Source organism: Acomys minous (genome assembly GCF_964271855.1).
Source record: "Acomys minous genome assembly, chromosome: 1".
In the NCBI taxonomy this organism is placed as follows: Eukaryota; Metazoa; Chordata; class Mammalia; order Rodentia; family Muridae; genus Acomys; species Acomys minous.
In genome coordinates, this window is record NC_140483.1 from 7,855,695 (window position 1) to 7,878,267 (window position 22,573).

The 22,573-nt window shown below is 45.8% G+C and overlaps 1 protein-coding gene across 2 annotated transcripts in view; it reads right to left on the reverse strand.

Annotated features, from left to right (window-relative positions):
* Positions 1 to 21,775, reverse strand: part of ESRRG (estrogen related receptor gamma) — a 604,250-nt gene extending 582,475 nt beyond the window's left edge. The window contains exon 1 of one of the 2 annotated variants that reach the window (XM_084773293.1): positions 21,691 to 21,775. The gene's annotated coding sequence lies outside the window, so the exon portion shown is untranslated. Of the gene's footprint in view, positions 1 to 13,799; positions 13,878 to 21,690 lie in introns of those variants that run through there. The other variant, XM_084773294.1, reaches the window with a different exon arrangement.
* Positions 21,776 to 22,573: the final 798 nt, after the last annotated feature.

Below are 22,573 nucleotides of genomic sequence, written 5' to 3' on the forward strand. Positions count from 1 at the left end.
CATGGTGGGCAAGGCACAGTAAAAATTAGAGGAATTTAAAGGGATTCAAAGAAAACTCTCTCCTGTCCAACCTCTCTCCAAAACCAATCAAGACATGGCTAATCACCTAGAGATTAAGGTCAAGCCCCAATGTTGCTGACGATGCCGCCCACAGATGGTTACCAGTCCACACTTTGCTTACAACTAAAGCGTGCTTCTCCACAGCAGCCTCAGGTGGGTCACACAGACAGAGTGGGTGTGCCTTAATGAGTTACACAGTCAAGATTCTTACCAATAACAGCAGAGGCCATGGGAAAGGCCTAGGTACTCTTATCATAGCAGTGCTGGAAGAAGAGCTGTGGACCTCGCCCAAAGGGGATGGTAGTACAACACAAAAGCTCAGACTCAATCCTTCTACCAGAGGACACAGGCTGAGATCTCTGCTCTTACGCACACCTGGCCTTTCCTCCTCTTAGCCAGCAAACTGAACAGTAGAGCCAAGCATTAGAGAAGAGGACCATCGCAGAGCGGCATGAATGGACCCTAACTACAGACTGGCAACGTCACAGGCTTGGCTTCAGAATGTAGACCGACAGCCGCTCTGGCCCCCATCCCTCCCTGTTGTCTAGTGAGGTGTGTTACCCCTGTACTGTCGTCACAGACTGGTGTGAGCCATTTTTAAACAAGCAGCTCCCAGGAACCCACATACGTACCTGAACCTGATATATTTATCTGTCGATTGTTGCGTTAGTTATTATTTGTCTGTTTGGGATGGGGTTTGTTGAAACAGGCTCTCACTCCGTATCTACTCTGCCTACTACGGACTCACAGTAGTCCCCTTGGCCCGGATTCTTACCTGCTGGGACTGAAGGTGTGAGCCACCATAGCCAATGCACCGGATTGGAATGACAGCATTATGGGCACAAAGCCATTGCCATGTCGAGAAGAAAGTTGGGGATCTTGAGTTTTTTGGAGGGAAAATAAGCGATCTTTTAGCATCTGAAGACAAACGGTGGGTGGTTAGAGGTATCTGCCAACTCTCTGATGGTCCTCCCTTGAGGGGTTTGGATTTGGACAGGAGCGAACAAAAATCCATATTGGTTGTATTATCATCTCACATCTCTTTAAGGCTGCAGAACTGTATAGAGGAAACGGGCTTATTTAGTTCACTGTTCTAGTTCACATGAAGAACATCAGGGCAGGGAAGCCTTGGTGTAGAGCTCATGGACGATGGTATCGCAATGGCAAAAGTGCCAACAGGACATGTCACGAAGGAAGATGGAAGGCAGATGATGGAGGAAGGACCAGACATGCCATCCTCTATTAAGCCTCACATCTTAAATGCCTCATCACCTGGGCTGCAGAGGCATCACGGTGGTGAAGAGTGCTGGCTGATCTTCCTGGAGGGCCTGGGTCCAGTTCCCAGCACCCATGTCAACCAACTCACAACCATCTGTGACTTCATCTACAGGAGATCCCCTGCCTTTTGGCCTCCTTAGATCCTGCACACTTCTCTCTTCTTTATATGTATGTCTTTCTTCTTTTTTATTTTATTTTATTAATTTATTCATATTACATCTCAATGGTTATCCCCTCCCTTGTATCCTCCCAATCCTCCCTCCCTCCCATTTTCCCCTTACTCCCCTCTCCTAAGACTGTGACTGAAGGGGACTTCCTCCCCTTGTATATGCTCATAGGGTATCAAGTCTCTTCTTGGTAGCCTGCTATCCTTCCTCTGAGTGCCACCAGGTCTCCCCATTCAGGCGACGTGGTCAAATATGAGGCACGAGAGTACGTGTGAAAGTCAGTCCCCACTGTGTGTCTTTTGTTTTGTTTTGTTTTTTGTTTTTGTTTTTTCACTGTGTGTCTTTCTGTGTCTCTGTCTCTGTCTCTGTCTCTGTCTCTGTCTCTGTCTCTGTGTCTGTGTCTGTGTCTGTGTCTGTGTCTGTCTCTCTCTTCTCTCTCTCTCTCTCTCTCTCTCTCTCTCTCTCTCTCTCTCTCTCTCTCTCACGCACACACACCAATAAAAATCAATCTTTTAAAATATTCCCATCATTCCTCAAACTTTTCATATCATACTCAGGAACAAACTTCCTGACCATGAATCTCAAGGGGCACACTCAAACTATCTGTAAACCATGGAACATCCATAGCACTGTCTAGTCATAAGATTCGCCTTGCAGATTTAGGGTAGTTTCCTATTATATACAAAAAGAAGAGTTAAAACTTAAAATTGTAAGCTTCCTGCTACTCTGCCAGATGAGTACGGAAATAAGCAATAATGATGAAAACAACTAAGGTTGAAATGATTCTTGAGGAAGTGTAAATTCGGTCCTAACCACAGAAGTCTCATGGGTTCTGTCTTTGTCTTCAGGTGACTAATATGGCAGCAGAAGGCAGTACCAGCTTGTCAGCAAGCAAGCCTTCATATGTTGGCACGCTGCAAATTCAGCAAAGCAGGAAACAGGAGTTATCATAGATCAAGGGTTTTGGTTACACCAAGGTCCTGAATTTACAACAAAATGGCAGGAACTCTTCCATTCCGAAAGACAACAACCATGAGATGTGTGACACTGCTGCATCTCAGAGCTTGTTCAGAACATACCCCTAAATAAACCGAATACTCACTGCTCTTCCAGGATGAACTGTGGAGAAATCAAACTTTGCCTTTTCACTGGTTCCGTGAAAGGAGGAAGTAGATGATGTTCACATCTCCCACAGTTAAAAATAAAAAAAAAGGTTCCCACAGAAAACGAGGTACCCCGTCACTATATATTCACGTCCAAAAATGTTTATGTTGTTAAGTCTGTGTGGCCCCTATCAGAATGTATTGTGCATTGCCTCCACTAGACATGACAGTTTCGGCATGCCCAACCTTTTTACACCACACTCCATCACTTCTAATCCATGGAACAGTACTTTTGAAGATTTTTCTCAATGGCAAATTTTATATACATGAATGAAAGATTTATTATTATGTTTTTCTCCCTAACATCCTGATACCCTACTCATCCTACTAAAATGCCTGGATTCTATGTAGACATTACAGATAAAATAGATTAAGGTAGGTAGTTTTCCATTTTATGGATATAAATACCTTAATTATCTTGAGAGGAATGTAAAAAGCCATAAAGCCATCACCGTGGGTAATAGTGATTGCTGGCAGCTCCTAACTCTGGTTGTCATCACACTGGCAAAGCCCCAGATAGAGTACAACAATTTTCTACTAATTCAAACCAAACTAATAACAACCCATGAGGTTCTTGATGTGTTTAAGGCGAGATGTCTGCATTATCTGTCAGATGTACAGGCGACGTCTCATCCAAAAGCTAGACATGATGGCCACTTGAAATACAGCACAATAACAACGCAGATGACATCATGTCTTAGGAAGTTATGGGGGAAGCATTTTCCTCCATCATCCCTCATATTTTAATATCCATAGTGCTCAAATATGTTTTCTGAAGTTCAGCTCTAAAGTCTTCTGTTCTTATTTTGATGTGTGGATGAAGGGCAGAAAAATCAGTCAATCGTGCTATGGAAAACAGAGCAGCCCAGAAACTTCCCACATTTAAAGTGAGGATGAGATTAGTGAGGGCTCCTCGTCCTCTCTGCTTCCTGGCTGCCTACCTGCCTTCTTCTCTGGGGTCTCTCCCCCCCCCCCCCTCTCTCTCTCTCCCTCTCTCCATCAGTAGAGCCAGTAGAGCAGATTGACGTTGGTGTGGAATTGGCAAGACACTATTAGAGAATTTGGTTACAGCATATGGGGGCTGAAACGTAAGCCTGGGTGAAACTTCAGGAAACTGACACATAAAGAATGTTTGATGCAGGCTGGGGACACAGATTAACTGGAAAGTGCTGGCCAAGCAAGCATGAAGACCTGAGTTTTGGCTCCGGAACACACTTTTAAGAACCAGGCACCACGGCTGCACTTGTAACCCTGACCCTGGGGAGGCAGAGGCAGGCAGGTGGATGCAGAGGCTCCTTCCAGCCAGCCTTACCTGACCTGTGGTTCCCAGGTCTCAGTGAGACACAATGGACATCACTTGAGGATGACCTCTAGCCTCCACAGACATGCGTGTGTACGTGCACCTGCACCCTCACACACAAGCATACACACGTGCATTTACATCTACACGTATACACGCATGCAAACGATCGCATAATTTACAAAACTATTAAGTACTTTGCAAAGCCAAAAATGCCCTACCAGTGATGATATTAACATCATCAACAACAGATGGAGGGAAATGCCACAGACAGACAGTAAGAACTGGGAGGGGACCCAGCATGGCGCTTCAACATGACTTGAGGCTTCAAAGGGCTACAGGGCTCCTTGAAGAACTGGACTCCATGGAGTTTTGTGAGAACCAAATGAAGTTACATGGTTAAAAAATAATAAATGGAATTAAATAAGTAAAATGAAACAATATTGTATTGATCTGGTAATTGCTAGGTAAATACTTTGTATTGTTTTTATATATACATATATATATATATATGTTTTGTGAGCTTTCTTTTCACTAAATTGAACCATCCTAAGGTTTTTAATCTTCACAAAATAGACATCCATCCTGCATTCCTCTGGATGCTTTTTTGATATTCTTAATACTTTTTAGAGACTATTTATAGAAAGCAATCTGTACAATAATTCTGTCTAAAAGGTCAAGCAGATGATGTGCATTTAATGGTTGACCAAAAAGTTCAATTTTTTTTATATCTTACCAGAAGTTCCACTGACCTTGCCCTCATTAATCTTTGTCTTTCTAAAGCTCATCTCTTGAGCATATTCCTAATCTAATAATAGCAGCCAGAAATGACTTACTATGTAGCAGACCCTGTCCTCACCATTTTGCTGATCGTAATGTTTAATTCTCCCAGCAACCCTGGGACATACGTACGTATCCCCCTAACCCTTCTAAGCATGGGAGAGACTGTGAATCAAGGAGTTACATCACTAAACTAAGACTGTGCTGCTAGGGACTGTCAAGGGCAAGATCCGAGCCCAAGCCACATGGTTCAAGACCCTGAGACCCTAACCACCGAAGTAACCTTCTAAATACAATCATTGGCTGCTTTAAGACCTACTGGAAGCTCATCTCTCTCTGGGACTGGGGTTCCTGGAAACCTGTCAAAGCCACACTTGTCACGTTAGAGCCGTAACTGCAGAGTACAGCTGTAGCCAACAGACTTGCCACAGCCGGTCAACGAAATCAATAGGATTGAGCCTTCTGTTATGTGATGCTCGATTCTAATTCTTGTCATTAATAACCGACAAGAAAAGTTCTGGCCAGATGGAACCACGTGAAAAGGGGCCTGCCACCAGATCTTACCGCTTGAGTCTGATCCCTGGGACCCACATTGTAAAAGGCAGATGTAGAGACCTGAGTCCCACAAGATGTTCTGTGTACTTGGCATATGCACAGTGACGTGTATGTACATGTGTGTGTACATACACAATAAATAAGTAAATGTGAATCTTTTTTAGTAGACTGACAAGAAGGAACTGTGGCTCATCTGAGTGTTCAATCACTGCTTGGCTCATGTGACAGGGAATTTGCGATCACGCAAAAGAATAAATTGTATGTGCAAAGGCCGTCTACACATTGGAGGGAACATGTTCTCTGGCTTCCTTTATCCCATGTGGATGACAAATATGGGACCTTACAATATAGCTTTCTAATGAGACAACAAAGGACAATGCATCTGATCTCAGGGGGGTGTGAGTGAAGAATTCCCATGCTGCTCTTGGTTAATAAAACTAAAACAGCCCCATTCTTGACTGTGAACTGGCTTCACGTAGGTCTTGCACGAGTCCATTTTAATCCCAAGCACTTCATGGGGCATTTACACACTCAGCCTTATCTCACTAAGACAAACAGCATAGAGGCTGTTTGTATGATTCTGACTAAATTAAAGTGATAAAAACTATTTTTCTATGACCATGACCCCAAGAAACAGGCCTAGCCCTTCAACATTAGTCTCTTCAGAGTTGTTCTCCAAAAACAACCCAGCAACAGACTATGTAAACCTCTGGATTTGCCCCAGTGAGCAAATCCTAACCTCGAACACAAAACCAAAAGACAGCAAGCGAAAAAGTAAATAGTTGCTGTAACATCCCTTCTGTATTACTAGCTTTTTTTCCCCCCCTGTGGGTTATTCTGGATGCATTTGGTCCTTGTCATAAAAGCATGCCAGATTCTTACCTCTGTAGTTTCCTCTTAACTTGGCTACTGGCTTTGATTTACTTAGGAGAGCATGTCCCTTGAGTAAACACTATAATGTTTTTTTAAAATAACAGAGGCACTATTTGAAACAAAGGTTGGATTGGAAAGTAAATGTAAACTTAAAGTTTAATTACATTTATGTCTTAATGCAACTTCTTAGCCAGGGATTTAAAGCACTCCACCACTGAGCTACAACTTGTCTTTCCAGTTTTGTTGTTCCTTCCTCTCTGCTATTGGTGTGGGAGAAAATGTGCAGGCCTTTGGGGTCAGTTGGGATATTTGTGCAAAAGCATTTACTTGAGAAATATTATACACAGTTACAGAGATGGGTACAGGGACACAAAACTGAAAAAGAGGAATCACGGGCAGATGTTGTCTGTGTTTTGAGCAGCTCTCAGCCCACGCTGTAAGACTTACATAAATATAATTATAACATGGTAAATATGAAGGACTAGAAAAGCATGTGGCACGTGGTAAGACGAGCCATCCTGGTTCTTCCCAAGGTACCTGCTGTACTTTTATCTTAAATGGCCCACAAAAGCCCGAGGAGTCAAAATGTGGTTGTTAGCCAGCGGCGCTCACAGGAGCCTCTCAAGGCTTAGGTATTGTCTAAGTAAGCTGGGTCAACAAGGCAGGCCCTGGAAAAAGATATTGGGACCCAACCCACTCCTCTGCCCCTGATTTCCTCGAATGTTCTCTGTTGCTTCCTGGCCACCATGAGGTGAGCAGCTTTTTTGTCACTTGCTCCCTCTATGATGTGTTGTCTCATCCTGGCCCCAAGAGAAACATCCTAACCAAGCATAGATGAGGATTTGCACACTGAACTCAAGCACTTGTCTCTTATGTGACATTTCCTAAGTAACTCTGCTTTTCTCATAGCCCCAAAGTGGACCCAAAAAAACCTCACATTTAAACTCTCTCCACGGAGTTTCTCCCACTGTGCCTCAGCCCCACAGCCAGCCTTCACGTAAGTATGTAACCATCTCTTTTAAGATCCTACTGTATCTAGTCCTAAAATGCTCTTTTAGCTCCTCCCTTACAGTCCTCATTCACTATCTGGGCACACCTACTTAACAGATCTTCCATCACCGACTTAGGCAACTCTGGACTTATTATTCGTACAGCAGATACAAGGAATTCTTTAGGATTTTGGTGCTTGCTTTTTAATTTTGAAATACAAGTGTATGTGTGTATTTTGGTATATACAAAGAGTGCAGTACCCATGGAGTTAAGAAGGGATTGTCAGATTCCTCTGGTGTCACAGGCAGATGTGAGCTGCCCAATTTAGATGCAGTAAGAACAGCTGAGACACTGCTCCATGTCAAGGATGTTATTTTTTAAAAAATTAAAATTCCTGTCTTTTTTATCTCTGACCTCCCCTGACCCCAAGGCTGGAGACACAGAACTTTCTAGACAAATCACTGATTCTTGGGCCGCATCTCTAGTCCTTTCTCTTTCTTAATGTGGCTTCTAATTCCTAATTCCTGAACTTTGTATTAAGTCCCTGTATTCCCCTTTATCGTAGGGTGTTTTGTTATATGAAACAATGCCTCGATCTGGGTCCCAGGCTAGGGGCTGGAGATTCAGTTTAGAGGAGATTGCTCTTCCAGAGGATTTGAGTTCTATTCCCAAAACTCATGTCAAGTGGCTCACAACGCTGGAATTCAGCCTCGGAAGATCAGTCACCTGGCTTCCTTGGGCATTCATGAACACATGAACACACACACACACACATACACACACACAAACAAACACACACATGCATGCACTCAAACATGCACACATGCACGCACAAAGCACACACACATGCACACACACACATATACACAGAGCACATACACACATGTGCACACACGTGGTTACACACACACACATACCAGACACACACACATGATTAAGAAAATGAATATGATTAGGGAATCAGCACAGGTGGGCCTCAAGCTCACAGGCCTCTTTTGGTGTCCTGAAGGCTGGGATTACAGGCATGCTCACCATGGCTGATTCAAACTCTGTCTTCCATGGGGTTTCCCCACTGAGTCTACCTGCATCTTGTTTTCCTTGGGTTCATAGGTCAACTTTCACATCTTAACACAAGCACATTTTGTTAGTCAGAGTCTCCACTGCCTTCCCATGTCAGATCAGTTCTCCTGTGTTGTGCGCCCTTTTCACTTCCTCACGCTGTATCATAACGGTGGTGCCACAAGTATCTGTGAGAACATCTGATTCTCACCCAGTTCTGTACTAAGAGTGTAGGCAACTGGCAGGGCAGAGGCCAGACCCACTTCCTCTCAACACCTAGTGCTTAGCTGACATCCCAAGAGACAAGTCCAAGAATGGAGCCCTCAGAACAGATGACACAAGAAGAGCAATGTGCTGTCCCTGGAAGAGGTTTGGCACAGTGACACCATGTCCAGTGTGCAAGAGGTCATGCCCTTTGGGTCTTGAAGGCCTCACAATCATTTATCAGGCAGAAGGGACACATGGGAGCAAGCAGACAGAGATAAGGCAGTCGGTCAATGTTCAGTGTGTCTGAAGCTGGGGTGAGGAACAGTGAGGTGTCAGGCACAAGGCTGGAGAGACCTGCGGACGAGCGCAGAAGGCCTCTTGTGCTCTGTAAAGCAATCTGGATGTGTGCCACTGGAACTCAGTGAAGAGCTGTCAGAAGGGAATGAAATAATGATCAGGTTCACATTTGAGAAAAATCACTCTCCCGGTTGTGGTGACGAATGCCCTTGATAGGCTGATGTAAGAGACAGGGCGACCAGTTGGGAGTCACTGCTCCGAGTCTGTGTGAGAGATGACTTAGTGTAAGCCAAAGCAGCGGTAGGGGGGTCGACGGTTTCAAGAGAGGTGAAAATGAGAGCAGTGTACAAAGAAAAATAATATCAAACCAGTGACCATCACCTTCCTACCATCTCACCTGAGGAGTGTCAGCACTACAGATCCAGCCTACCCATCCCGCTTTGTGTCAGTTTTCAGGATGAGAAGCCAGGTCCTCATGTCTTCACAGAGCACATCTCTGGCCCACAGGTCCTTATTTGTAAATGCATTCGCCGTATACCCTAACACTATAGACTTTCCAGTAGAAACACTGCATGGACAATTGCCTCTCTCCGTCTTGACCTGCAAATGGCATTTGGAGTGACAACGGTGACTTGAGAGTCCTCACCATGTAGGCAGTGTTAAACCCAGAGAAGCAGCATGAGGACAAGGCTGGACATGCGCCTCGGCCTTTGCACTTACTAGTTATGGGAGCTGGGAGCCACTGTGAGATAGGCCGGTGACAATGCCTGTCTCCATCGAGGCATTTCCTGCTGCTCTGAAAGACAAGATCACATCTCAGAGCCTCACCCATGGCAGATCCACTTCTCAACCCACAAAGCCTCCTCCATCTCGTGCCTCTCTTTCCCTGATGATGAAGTCTCCTTGTTTATACCAGTCCCCATCTATAGCTCATGCTAGTAAAGGCACACTGGATTCCTAGTTGTTTCTATGGGAAGGATGCATACTGTCCATCGCTGAGAACTACTGCTTATCCTCAGTTAGATGCAAAGGATTCTGGGAAACATTGTCCTTCTTCACAATCACTTTGCAGTGAAAAGCTGCAAGTGTCTATGGTGCAACAATCAATAAGAATCTGCTTTGCTTGGTGTAAGAATAAAAGGTGAAGACAGCTAGGCCATGGACCTCACAGCATATGGTACCCAAGGATTTCTGAGTAATATTAGTCCTCATCTCCTTCCTGATTATCCCCTATCTCCCTTCATCCTAAACATATTTCTACTGTGGTCCCAGTAAACCTTACAGCATTCCACTTCTGTCTCTGTTCACATTCGTGTCTTCTTATAAAAGACGCCAGGCCCGTTTCTTCCCTTGTCAAAAGCTCACCAATTCTACCTGTGGCCCCAAAGCGATCTCCTGGAGAAAGCCCAGAAGAAGCTCCTCAGAGCCTGTGGCCATGCTGGTAACCCTTCAGTTAGCATGTAGCAGATATCTGTCTGGGACGGTACCCGCATCCTGTCCCACTTTTTCTGAGAGCGCATCAGATACGTTTTCCCTGCAGGCAGCCACTAGCCTCTAGTCTTCCACACTGAGAGGAACAGAAAGAGTAACTCCAAAGCCAAAGAGACCAATACATAGGGTTTGAAGAATCCTCCCAGGGAACAAAGAGCTAAACAATTCTGGAAGCACCGAGAACATAATTTTCCTCAAGTATTTAAATACAACTTTTGGAGTGACAAACGCAGGGAATGGCCACCTGCGTTATTGGGATAGTACTACGTGTGTTTATTTCATTTTACAAAAGCTCAAGAGCACAAGGGTGGTAAAGCCTGCTTATGTGTGCAGTAAAGTGACACATCTTTGAGTGTTATGATAACTAAGAAAAGCAAATATTAAAAGGCTTCCTCAAGAAGTCTCCGTGTGTGTGAAGCAAGGTGGTGATGTGGAAGGCTTCAGGGTAATTTGATAAATGTCAACAGTTTAAACAATTTAAATCTATCCATCATGTGAGGACACCACCCTACTTTATGTGAGCCGTTGCCAACCCCTTCTTCTCTTCAGATACAGATACTTCCTGACAGTGAAAGAAAAGTGGGGGAGGATCAAGAGGGGGAGGGGGAGGAATAGGAGGAAAGAAGAGAAGAGAGAGCGGAGAGCAGAGTGTGGAGGCAGGGAGAACAGAGAGAGGTGACGGAGGGTGGTGAAATATCTAGGTTAAGGAAATTCTCCAAAAATGCCTATGTTCTCCTTTCCTCCACAGATATCTTGACAAAGACAAGGCACAGGCACAAGGTCAGCCTTGATGATAACTTTGTCCCATCTACCTAGCCACAGGCTTGGGAGTCCCTCAGATGAATCACACCCAATAGGTAGAGGCAGACTGGCACAAGACTCCTATTGGTGCTACCATCCTCACACTGACTGCTCCAAGATGGTCTCAGAATCACTAGAGGACGAGAGAGTCACTCTTCCTCCTCAAAGGTCTTCTGCTGGAATGAACCAACACACCTCTATTATCCACTCTCTACCCAAATATACACCTAACCCAGGACCTTCAAAGGCAGCCCCATGCTGACTGGACTCCTGAATGCCAGCCTTTTGACTAGAGCCTGCCCACAGTGTTCAGACCCAGAGACACCTGCTCACTAGAATATGAGGACACAGCCCGCCATCTTGGGGAAGGAGGGAGGTGCAGTGGGCTCCGTGTTCATGACACTTTCAGGCCTAGACTAATATCGTAGGTCCCTCAGAGGTTACAGGCTCACTGCTGTGTTCTGCACACCACCAGCTCTCTCAATAAAGGAAACCATGGATAGTCTAGAAAACACCACATCTCAAATCCCTTGACAGTCACGGGAGGCATATCAGCTCACACAAGGCTCTGAATTGTCCCATAATGAAAGCTAAGGAACCTGTGGCTTCAGAAAGGTATTTCTCAAGAAACCTTTCCAGGGTAAAGCACATGTTAACATCTTTTGTCTGGAAACTACAGGTTGTTTTCATGCTGTTGGGAGACAGGGACTTGAAAGCAGAGGGATGAGGTTCAGTTGCAAGTCTATTCCCTCATGAGTTGGCGCATCTTAGGAAAGAATTCCTGAGCCTGTCTTCCCTCTTTGGAATTCATGCCACCATTTCTAAACCCACCTACCCCATAGCTGTATGAGCGGAGTACATGTGAAGTGCTACCTTGAAAGCCAGCGGGCAGACAACACACACTGCTCCACAGCACAGTAAGTCGGCAGCTATTTCCATCCTGTACTATTGCAAGAAGGAAAAAAAAAAGTCACAGCACAAACCAGGTTTCTGATTTTAAAAGAGGGAGGAATCAGGACTGGCCCAATTGTACCATGTGCAGCCGTGTCAATCATCCTGGTAAAGTGTTCCACAGTACATTAGGCTCATGCTTATGGGCCTGGCATTAGCCAAATCACTGAGGACAAAAAAATAGCACATGGGCCACAGCACATGGAACATTCCATGTGCTTCTGCTTGACATCAGTTCCTACAGGGAGAAGTACTGTAGCTGGGTTGTTGTTGTTTTGTTTTGTTTTGTTTTGTTTTTTTGGCTTTTTTGAGACACGGTTTCTCTGTGTAGCCTTGACTACCCTAGACTCGTTTTGTAGACCAGACTGGCCTGGAACTCACAGAGATCCGCCTGCCTCTGCCTCCCTGAGTGCTGGGATTACAGGCATGTGCCTCTGTGCCTGACTTAAGTCTTAAGAGTAATACACGGCAAAGGCTTTGTTTAACACTCACATGTTTACAAGAAGAACTGCTTAACTAATAAAACACCCTTGCTAATAATTATTATCATTTAAAGACCAGAACGCACCCGAATATTCGCCACAGTGGAAAGATGCCCATGCAGCTCTCTCTCTCTCTCTCTCTCTCTCTCTCTCTCTCTCTCTCTCTCTCTCTCTCTCTCTCTCTCTCTTCAGATGGTCTTTTTATTCTAGAGCCTCCAACATCATGGCCTTCCCTCTAAACTGCCCAACAGCACAGCAAGAAGACTCAGAAAGCACTACAGGCTGGGTCTGAAGCCTGCTTGTTGGAAGACAAAGCATTGCTTGAGTTTTGCCCCACAGATGACAGAGAAAACAAATACCTTGATGAAAGGCCTGGGCCTCCTGGGTGACTTTTAGGCATCTCTAGTAGGTAGGATCCCCACTTCACACATCTATACAGTCATTTGCTTTTTGTGACCTTGGTTTTGCGCATACATATTCTGATGTTTTGTTTTTGTTTTGTTTTGTTTTGTTTTGTTTAACCAAGTGTCATGTAGTGCGGGATGGTTTTAAACTCACTGTGCAACTGATGATGACCACGAACTCCCGATCCTCCTGCCTCCAGCACCCCAAGTGCTAGTCTGTGCCATCATGCTCCGTTCATCCAGTGCTAAGGATGGAACCCAGAGCTTTGGCACACTAGGAAAGCACTCTACACACTGAGGTGTGTTCCCTGCCACCTTTCTGATCTTGAAACTTTGTTTTAAATACTTGCTGCGTGCTTCAAACAGGATCACATGACCTACCCTTCGAAGATGTGAATTCTTCCCTTCACTCTAGATAAACAGATCATCAACAGACCAAAGAAGAATTTCACCAGGCGTGGTGGCGCACGCCATTAGGCCCAGCGCTTGGAAGGCAGAGGAAGGCAGACCTCTGAGTTCAAGGCCAGCCTGGTCTACAAAGCAAGTTCCAGGGCAGCCAGGCCTACACAGAGCAACCCTGTCTTCAGAAACAAAACAAGTAAAGAAAAAAAGAAAAGATTCTACATAAGTCGACCTCCTCACTGAAGCGTTGTCCCACTTGCAGCATCTATAAGTGACAAAAAGAGGTACTTGCACCACTGAAAATTGAAGACGCCTCAAGAATCACCACAGCCACAGTGCCCCGAAGGCCCACCCACCCCAACCTTCCTCCACCTCCATCACATTAGGAAATGGGGGAGGGGGGCCATGAGCCCCACCCCTCCCTCCTCCAGGGAGTGATCCTGTGACAATCTGATGACCATAGCTGAGCCTCCTCAAGCTGGAAATGACAGGCCCAAGCTGGAAATGACAGGTCCAAACCAGAAGAAACAGCAACTCACCCACCAACTCGAGGACTCCTTGCTCTGAGGTCGGGTCACTCACTGCTGACAATGACGGCCTTTGTAGAATTCAGCCTGTGCCAGAAGGTCCACTTCCTGGTTATGGTTGGGTTTTCTCTATGTGCTTTGGCTTTAATGGTTTTTCTCCTAGCCTCCAGCCTACCTTAGCTGTAACAAAATGGCTGAATCTAGGGCTCCAGGAGATAGAAAAGAGAACAAGCAAGCCAAGCAAGGTGGGCATGAGCCAGTAAGAGAAATAAGCCATTTGAGGGGGTTATAGCTATAACAGGAGAGAGGTCAGCATCCCAGTGCTGCTGGAATTTCCCACACTTCAAGAGAAGGCTGGTAAGAAAATGGGCCTCCAATTAAAACACGTTGAATCAATTAATATACATTTAGGTTTCCATTTGAAACATGTGTTTATTTTTAAGTAGTCATTAAAGTAGCAGCATTTAAGTAGCAGATAAACCAGAGCAAAAATTCTGGAGCCCGACTTTGTGGTTCAGTATCTAGTCCTTGCTAGTGGTGGTGGCGTCACAGACCCGCCACTCCAGTAGTCAAGAGGTAGAAGCAGAAAGATCAGAAGTTCAAAGCCAGACTTGCCTATATGCCAAGCCAAACGCTAGCCAGGGCTGCACGTGACTGTCTCCTAAAACAAGCCAACAAAACACTCCAGCTGTCTCTTATTAGCCATATGAGTGTGTCCCTATTGGTTCAACCTTGAAGATGCAGAGAAATGAGAGTGCATAGTTTACAATAGTGTTTGAGACTCTGTGTGTGTGTGTGTGTGTGTGTGTGTGTTACTAATGATCAAAGCTAGTCATCATGGATGCTACACAAGCATCCCACCACTGAGTGCATGCTACATACTACTAAATACTGCATCCTTAGCTGCCCTTTTTACCTGTTGTTCCTGTTGTACTGTTGGCATTTCTACATAGCCCAGAATAGCCTTGAACCATGATCCCCCTGTCTCAGCCTCCTGAGTACTGGGTTAGACACATGTCCGACCATGCCCAGCTTATTTCTTAGAATAATTTTAAGTCTTTGGATAATACCTACATAACAAGAAAATATACAATGCACTTCAAAAGGCACGATGTCTCGTATGTACTCCTCCACTTTTATCCCCACCATAAGTCTGAGGCAGAGGAATAATTTATTCTGCAGAGGAGGAAGGAGTGTCCCTGGAGTTCCTCAGGACCCTTGCCTGCTGTATATGGCACTTCCAAAGTGTCCAGTGGTTTGCCCAATAGCACCCTCCATAAAATAAGACACCCAGAAGCCCAGTCTATGAAATCAGCTGGGGAAAAAATAGAGGTTTCAAACCTGCATTAGCAACAGGTCTTGTTATTCCATAACTCAATAAGTAAGCAAGTTAAAAACTTGATCCAGACCAATGTATATATCACTTTAATCAATAAATGAATCCTCCAAAAGTAACCAATTTGAGTGAAGAGACGGTTTTGCATTCTGTAATGTCCATTTGTATGCATTTTCTCTTACTAACTTTTTAATTGTGTCTTGAGACAGGAGTTCACTATGCAGCCTAGCCTGGCCTTGAACCCATAGCAATCCCCCTGCCTCAGCTTCTAGGATGCTGGTATTACAAACATCTGTGCCAGCTAACTTTTCAACAGTGTCTTGTAATAATTTACTTTCCCTTCTGACTCCAAGAACCTTTCTCCCAAGAAACTTAGCAGCAGATCGCCTGATTACCCAGGCTTGTCAAAGGAAAACAGCTAACTTAGGAACAGTCTGTCAACCTTTGCTTAGCTGTTCCTGGAGCTTGTTGGCTTAAGGCTGATCCTTAATGTTATTTAAACAGAGGTGAGTATTTGAAACTTCTAGGTAGATGAATTTGATAGTAATAATTTTTAAAGTAACAGTGACTGTCATCTACAGATAAAACGTCTCACTCACGGAGGATGCTGTATCTGAATTAGTCAGAACTTCTTCAAGTAGGAAGGTCAGTGGATCGCAGTCATTTCTCCTTCTCACACAACAGGGATAGTTCCTCCTGCCGTCTGGTAGTCTGCTTTGATAAAGTGTACACAATACAAATGAATCCTCTTTATTTAGGACTCCAGTTTTGGGGGTTTGGTTTCTGGTACTTTTCAGGAGCTGTGTCTAAATCAAGTCTTCGGATGCGCAACGCAGCCATTATCAGAAGGAACCACTGTGAAATTGGAACTCATCAAAAATGGGGATTGGGGAGATGGCTCGGTTGGCAGACTCTTGACTGGGCAAGCATGAGGACCTGAGTTTGGATTCCCAGCGACAAGAAACAAACAAACAACACACACACACACACACACACACACACACACACACACACACAAAACCAAACAACAACAACAACAAAAAAACAACCAAGAAACAGCAGCCTCCTTGCTGATTGTAAGCCCAGATCTGGGAAAGGAGAGTGGAAACGGGTGGCCCCTGCAACTCCTTGACAACTGAGTGTAAGCGAATTGATAAGCTCCAGGTCAGTGAGAGATCCTGGTCCTCAAACTGACATCCAGGGAGATAGCACAACCGTGAAAGCAGTAAGTGTGACAGCCTGGTGACAGGACTCAGATCTCCAGGAGCCACAGAAAAGGTCCCCATGGGACCAGCTGGATGTGTGGCATATCCGTAATCTCAAAATCCCTCAAGAGAGACTGGAGGTGGAGACAGGGGAATGACCACGAAGAGAGATCTGGAGTCCACTTCTATGTGCACAAACCCCCCCACCCCACCCATGCAAATATGTACATGGAACACACAAACACACACAGACACACAGACACACACACACACACACACTCACAATTAAATAAGTATTTTACTATCTGAACTTTACCACAGTTAAAAATAAAAACAGTACAATTTTAAGGCTCCAGTCAGAAAAAACAAAGGTTGCTTCTACCTACAAACTACATCACCCCGTATTTATTTATTTCTCAGTGCTGGGAATCTGACAAGTGTGTGCCACATCCTGGACATGCCTTCTACGCTGAGCACCACCGGAGCTCCACCCCAAACACTGCATACTTTGAAGATCTTTGTCTCCTGAGTCATTTCTCATTAGCCCTTTGCCCTTGAGAGACATTTTTAATTCATTGGCTTGCTTGCAGAAGCTTTAAGCCATCCTGTGTTACATCCTCATTTTCAAATGTCCTCTGTAAACAGTGTAGCCAATTTGGACACCATTGATTAAGGGGTATGTGTGGAACCCTCTCCCTTCCAAATTACACTGAAATGTGTAAATAAAAATATTTGCCCATGCCTGGCACAATAGTGCACATCTGTAATCCCAGCACTCAGGGAGGCAGAGGCAGGTAGATCTCTGTGAGTCTGAGGCCAGCTTGGTCTACAAAGTGAGTCCAGGAAAGCCAAGGCTACACAGAGAAGCCCTGTCTCAAAACAAAACAAAACAAAACAAAACAAAAACAAAAAATGCACATTAATTCTACTGGAAAGAAGAGGGATAGGATTTTTGAAGACCAGCAATTTGAATCTATCTGTAATTGGCATTCGGTAAGTGAGTTGGGTAGAACAATCTATCTGACATAGGGAAATAAAAAGTGCTAGGGACAGGTACTTATTCAGCAAACCTTCCTGGAAAAGATGACATACTCTTTTCTGCCACAAGTAAAATGTTTCTTTGGTTTGTTTATTTGTTTGCTTGTTTGTTTTATGATCACAACAGCTTTCAGTCTTCAGATGTACCTCAGTGGTTGACTGCTTTCCTAGCATGTGTGAGGCCTTGGCTTCATAAAAAAATAAAAAATAAAAATAAATAAAAATAAAAAATAAAAAAAAACAATTATAAAAAACAATAATAAAATACAGCTTTAACAACCAGGTTTGTGAAGCATATTCCACCTCCTGTGTTCTGTTTTTCTGGACTGAAAACACTTCTATCAAATAGGTTGAATGGATGGTGAACTTGGATACATTTAAAAATTGGGAGGATATCTATTTAAGTGAATGCTTGTTACAACTGATCCCAAACTCAGTTGCATAAGAGAATAAAGCCATAAAGAAGTACGATAAAGTTAGCTGCATGTGTCTGGAAATGGGTGCACTGGTCAATGTCTGTGAAAGGTGCAGTTTCCTGGAGTTACCTTAGCCATCTAATCTATGACTTGAAAATATATCAAAGAATTTATTATATAGAAAATCATGTTGAGCTTTTGTGACATGTCTGTTTAAATGTTAACATGACCAGATTTATTCTAAACCTACAGAGGAGGGAGGAAGGGTGAGGGGAGAAGGAAGAGAAAGAGGAGGGGCAGCATTTAAATGAATATATATATATATTTCATCTCAAGTATGTGTCTAACTTGATGAGGGCAAAGGCAGTTTTAGCCAGAACCACCTGAGAACTGTGGGGTGAATCACCTTGCCTCACAGAAACTAAACATAACCTGGTTTATGTGCTATTATTATAAGGAAACTTGAGAAATAGAAATTGAAACCAACCTGTTGAAGGTGAACAAGAACTTGAAAAGAAACTTTTTTTTTTTCTTCATGTCAAAATCATGCGGCAGAGGTGAGCGCAGAAAGCTAGCTAGGCTGTGAGTGGTTCTGGCACTCAGATTGTGAAACCAGTTGGCCAGGACACAGACCTCAACCTGAAGGTGTGGCTGAGATAGTCACAGAATCTCTCAGTTCTGTCCCCCCACTTAAGGTATTCCTTGTCCAGAACACCTCCTTCATCAATTTCCTCTTGCAACCTTGGGTCTCAGCTCTGCCTGGAAATGTGAATACTTAATGACCAAATGAAATCCAGTAAGGAAAGTGCGTTCACCTCTCAACAAACAAACCCCAGATCCCAGGAAGCAAGGCAGCTGCATAGTCTCCACTCCACTCTTGAGGATCCTTACCCAAGAAAGGCCCTGTTGTGTTGGGGGTGGAGTCAGAGTGGAAAAGCAGGAAGCCAAATGGGTTGTCTAATGATTCTACCCAAGCAGGTTTATTCCTTCTTCTAGCAGTTTTTGGCCAAGGGAACTGAGGAAGATAATAATGGTTCACCGTGAGGTCATCTTAGTCTTTCCCTAGGTAGCTCAGACACAATCCTGAAGTACAATTTGTAACCAAAGCCATGGAGGTGGGTCTGAAGAAACAATAGGGTTTTGTTTTTGTTTTTGTTGTTAGTGTCCCCCCCCCCACCCAAGATAGGGTTTTTCTGTGTAGCTTTGGCTGTCCTGGACTTTCTTTGTAGACCAGGCTGACCTTGAACTCACAAGATCCCCCTGCCTCTGCCTCCTACAGTGCTGGGATTAAAAGCCTTTGTCACCAAGCAAGAGATTTTGGGGACATAAAATTCCCTTGATCTGGGAGAGTTCAGGTTGATTACTCCAGGACATTCAGTAGCCACCAAAAGAAAAAAGGGGAGGGAGGCTGGAGAGATGGCTCAGTGGTTAAGAGCACTGACTGCTCTTCCAGAGATCCTGAGTTCAATTCCCAGCAACCACATGGTGGTTCACAACCATCTATAATGTGATCTGATGCATACACAATAAATAAATCTTTTTAAAAAGAAGGGGAAAGAGTTAAATGGCCTACATTGTATCATAATGTAGGGCCATGTAAGAGAATCCCAAAAACCTGACTGCAGTGTGTCAGGTCTCCCTGTCCATTACCAAGTTTTTTCTAGCCTGACTGGCCCTCCTCTGTTTTTAACTATTTGGTGGAAATGCCATGAATATTCACACTCTGAAGGAGAACTTATTCACTGAAGACCCATGGGAAAAGGCCCAGGGGGTCTGGAGGCCACCTCAAAACAAGTACAGAGGACAGAACTGAACCTGCACCAGGGAACACAGAAACCAGGCATTCCTGACACAACACAGTGGCGTGACGGCATGGCGTGAAGCCATGCCAAAGCAAAGCTCCCTAGTCCTAAAGTCACATCAAATCACCCCAGAAGAGCTTGCAGATCACAAAGTTGATACAAGTTGATACAAACTTTGGGGAATCCAGGAGCCTTATGTGTATATTCAAGAGTTTCCAAGAAAGCAAAATAACCTGTGTTGCTGGGAGGCCCAGGAGGCTTTCTCCATCAGCATCTTCTAAGCAATGGCTTTTTGGGTCCAAATAGGGAAGGCCTATGTCCTGGGGGTAAGGAAAGGTTTTGGTTTATTGGTGGCTTCAGTTTATTTCAAAGGCTATGCAGAGGAAAAGCAGCCAACAAGAGGCCACTCAAGTGTTTTCCCTTCTCCTTTCCCCCCCTCCCTCCCTCCCCCTCCCTCCCTTCTTTCCCTGTTTCCCTTAGGCACAGGGCCACCAGCTCCTACAAATCCAGAAGTAGCACCCGTCACCTCGGGAAGGGTAGGAGAAAGGTAGGTGGAAGAGATTAAGAACTAGGACTAAAATCCAGTCCCAGCTCTGGCCCCTAAGGGTCAACACCACCAGTTTCTGCCTATGAACTTGTGCTAAGATCCTTACCTAACCACAGCTCCGAAAGCTGCCTGGGGACGGTGGAAGAAACCGGCTTTTGCTTTTGGCAGAGGAACTGCAAGCTGTCTCAAGCCACTGGAGTGAAAATCTGGGCAGATCAAGACTAGGTGTGAGTGTTCACCATCCAGCCTGAACCAGACAGTTCCTGAAGTGGAAAGCCTGGGTGGAGGCTAGACAGGGGCTGGCAACACCCAACATGTCATCTCCTTGTCCTGTGGGCAGTGGGGGAACTTCTGATACTCAGAGAAGACCTACTCCAGCGAGCACACTACAAGTCTGTGCAAAGCCCGCTTTCCCCCAGTCTATCCCCAAAGCAGCCTTCACAACTTTGAGCGGGACAGGATTCTAGAAATTATTCTAACAGTGCGGCGAGAATCTCCTAACTCCCTAAGCTCTCATTTTCGGCCAAACTGATGGAAGACCAGAATTTATTTATTTATTTATTTATTTTTAGTCACAACCTTCCCTTCGCCTCTCTCCGTCGAGACCGTGCCTCTGCCAAGATTGCAAAGCACACGTTGATACACTGGGAAGGAGCCACAAGCAGCCGCGGGCCTGCGGGAAAGAGTGTCTGACCGAGGCTGAACGCTCACAGCCACTTAGAGCAGGTCGCTATCCACGCGTGCCTGAGCGTTCGTCTCGCTTTGGGGTCAGGAGAGCTTCCAATACCCACTACACCCAGACTCTTGATTTCTAAAACACAGAAACCGTCTCTGAGTTCTGACGCTTAGGGAAAAAGGAGAAGGTCAGGGTCTATCTACCCTCAGCCTCGGTCCGCCCTGCCTTTAAGCAAGCTCTGCCTGCATCCGTACTTAAAACAGATGGCAGACGCGGGGCTGGAGTTGAGAAACCTTACTCTGACTCTTTCTGCACAGTCCAGAGCCACGGCTTTCCTTCCTTTTTATTTTCTTTCTTTTTCTTTTTTTTTCTCCCCCTACTCAAGGATGATTCGAGGGGTTGTGATTAAAGACAGTCGGTGCTCGCAGAGCAGCCGGGTGGCTTCAGACCGCCACAGGCACCGAGGCAAAAGCTACCCCGGGAAAGGTCCTCAGCCGGACACACCTCATCCCCTCCCGGAAGACCCAGGAGGCGCACTCGGCGGGCTCCGGAAGCCCTCGGGCCGGGAACTCCCAGGCCAGCCCCGCATGGTCTCCTGCACATCGCGCGCACGCACCCTGCCTCCTGCCAAGAGGCCACTCGGCTCTCTCCCAGAAACAAACTCGGCTCTAAGTTGAAAGCAGGCTGGAGCCGGGAACCGGGGAGAAGGGATGAGGAGGTTGCGCAGAAATGGAAAAGGGGGTGTGTGACAGCAGGAAAAGCGAGCTAGGGAACAGGGCTGGAGGTCGGAGGGGGCAGAGGCTAAGGACAAGGCGACCCGCACGGTCGAAGCGGCAAGCGACAGCGCCGCCCGCGTGCACCCGGAGGCTCAGCGCCAACTCACAAGGTCCTGCGTGCAGAGCCGCTCTCTGAGCTCCCGGGAGTTGGTGGCTTTGGGGGTCCCCGAGGGCGTCCGACTAGTCGCCTGCTGCAAAAGGGGGAAATCAACACCAAGAAATCACCCGACGGCAGTGAGACAAGCCTCAAGGCTTGGCTGGCGGAGACCTTTCGCGCTCCGCACTAGGAACCGGGCTGCCTAGCCTAGACTATAAATAGCAAACTTTAAGGTGCAATCAACTAATAAGAGGAGCAGGCGTAAATGTGCGAAGGACCCTTCCCCTTCCCCCAACACACATATCTTGGGGGAAAAGAACAAACACCTCTCTTTACTTTCCAGGCACCAGTTGGAAAGGAACTGGCTTGAAGTGGGAGTGGGTCTAATGTCTCTAGAATTTGCAGCAGTTTTGTTACTTTGCTTCATGCGATCCCTTACTGCTCCTGTCACCCCACCCGCAGCCACCACAAGCCAAGAAGGGCAAACCCACCCAGTACTGAGAGAGGGAGAAGCCAGAGGGCAAGTCCCCCAGCCCACCCCCACATCCACACCGCCTCTCCAGGACTAGCCCAGCCTCGGGCCTTAGGGAGACAGGAAAACTGCCAGGACTCTGGGTTCACCTGAGATACCGGTCCAGGAATTTGTGCAATCCGCATTTGGGACGGAATTACTACAGGATGAAGCCAAAAGAGTAACCTGGCAGTCGCGTTGCCCTTCCGACTCTACAATGACCGCCACGGCGAGCATGGGGGGTGGGGGAGGGGGCACTCGGGGCGCGGGCAGGTTGTCTTTCGCTGGCTGTAGTTAGAGGGTTTTGTAGGAGCTGGGGCTGCAGAACGGCACCAGTGGGTCTTCCCCACTTTGCCCTCTCCACCCTAAACTGCTCCCTTGG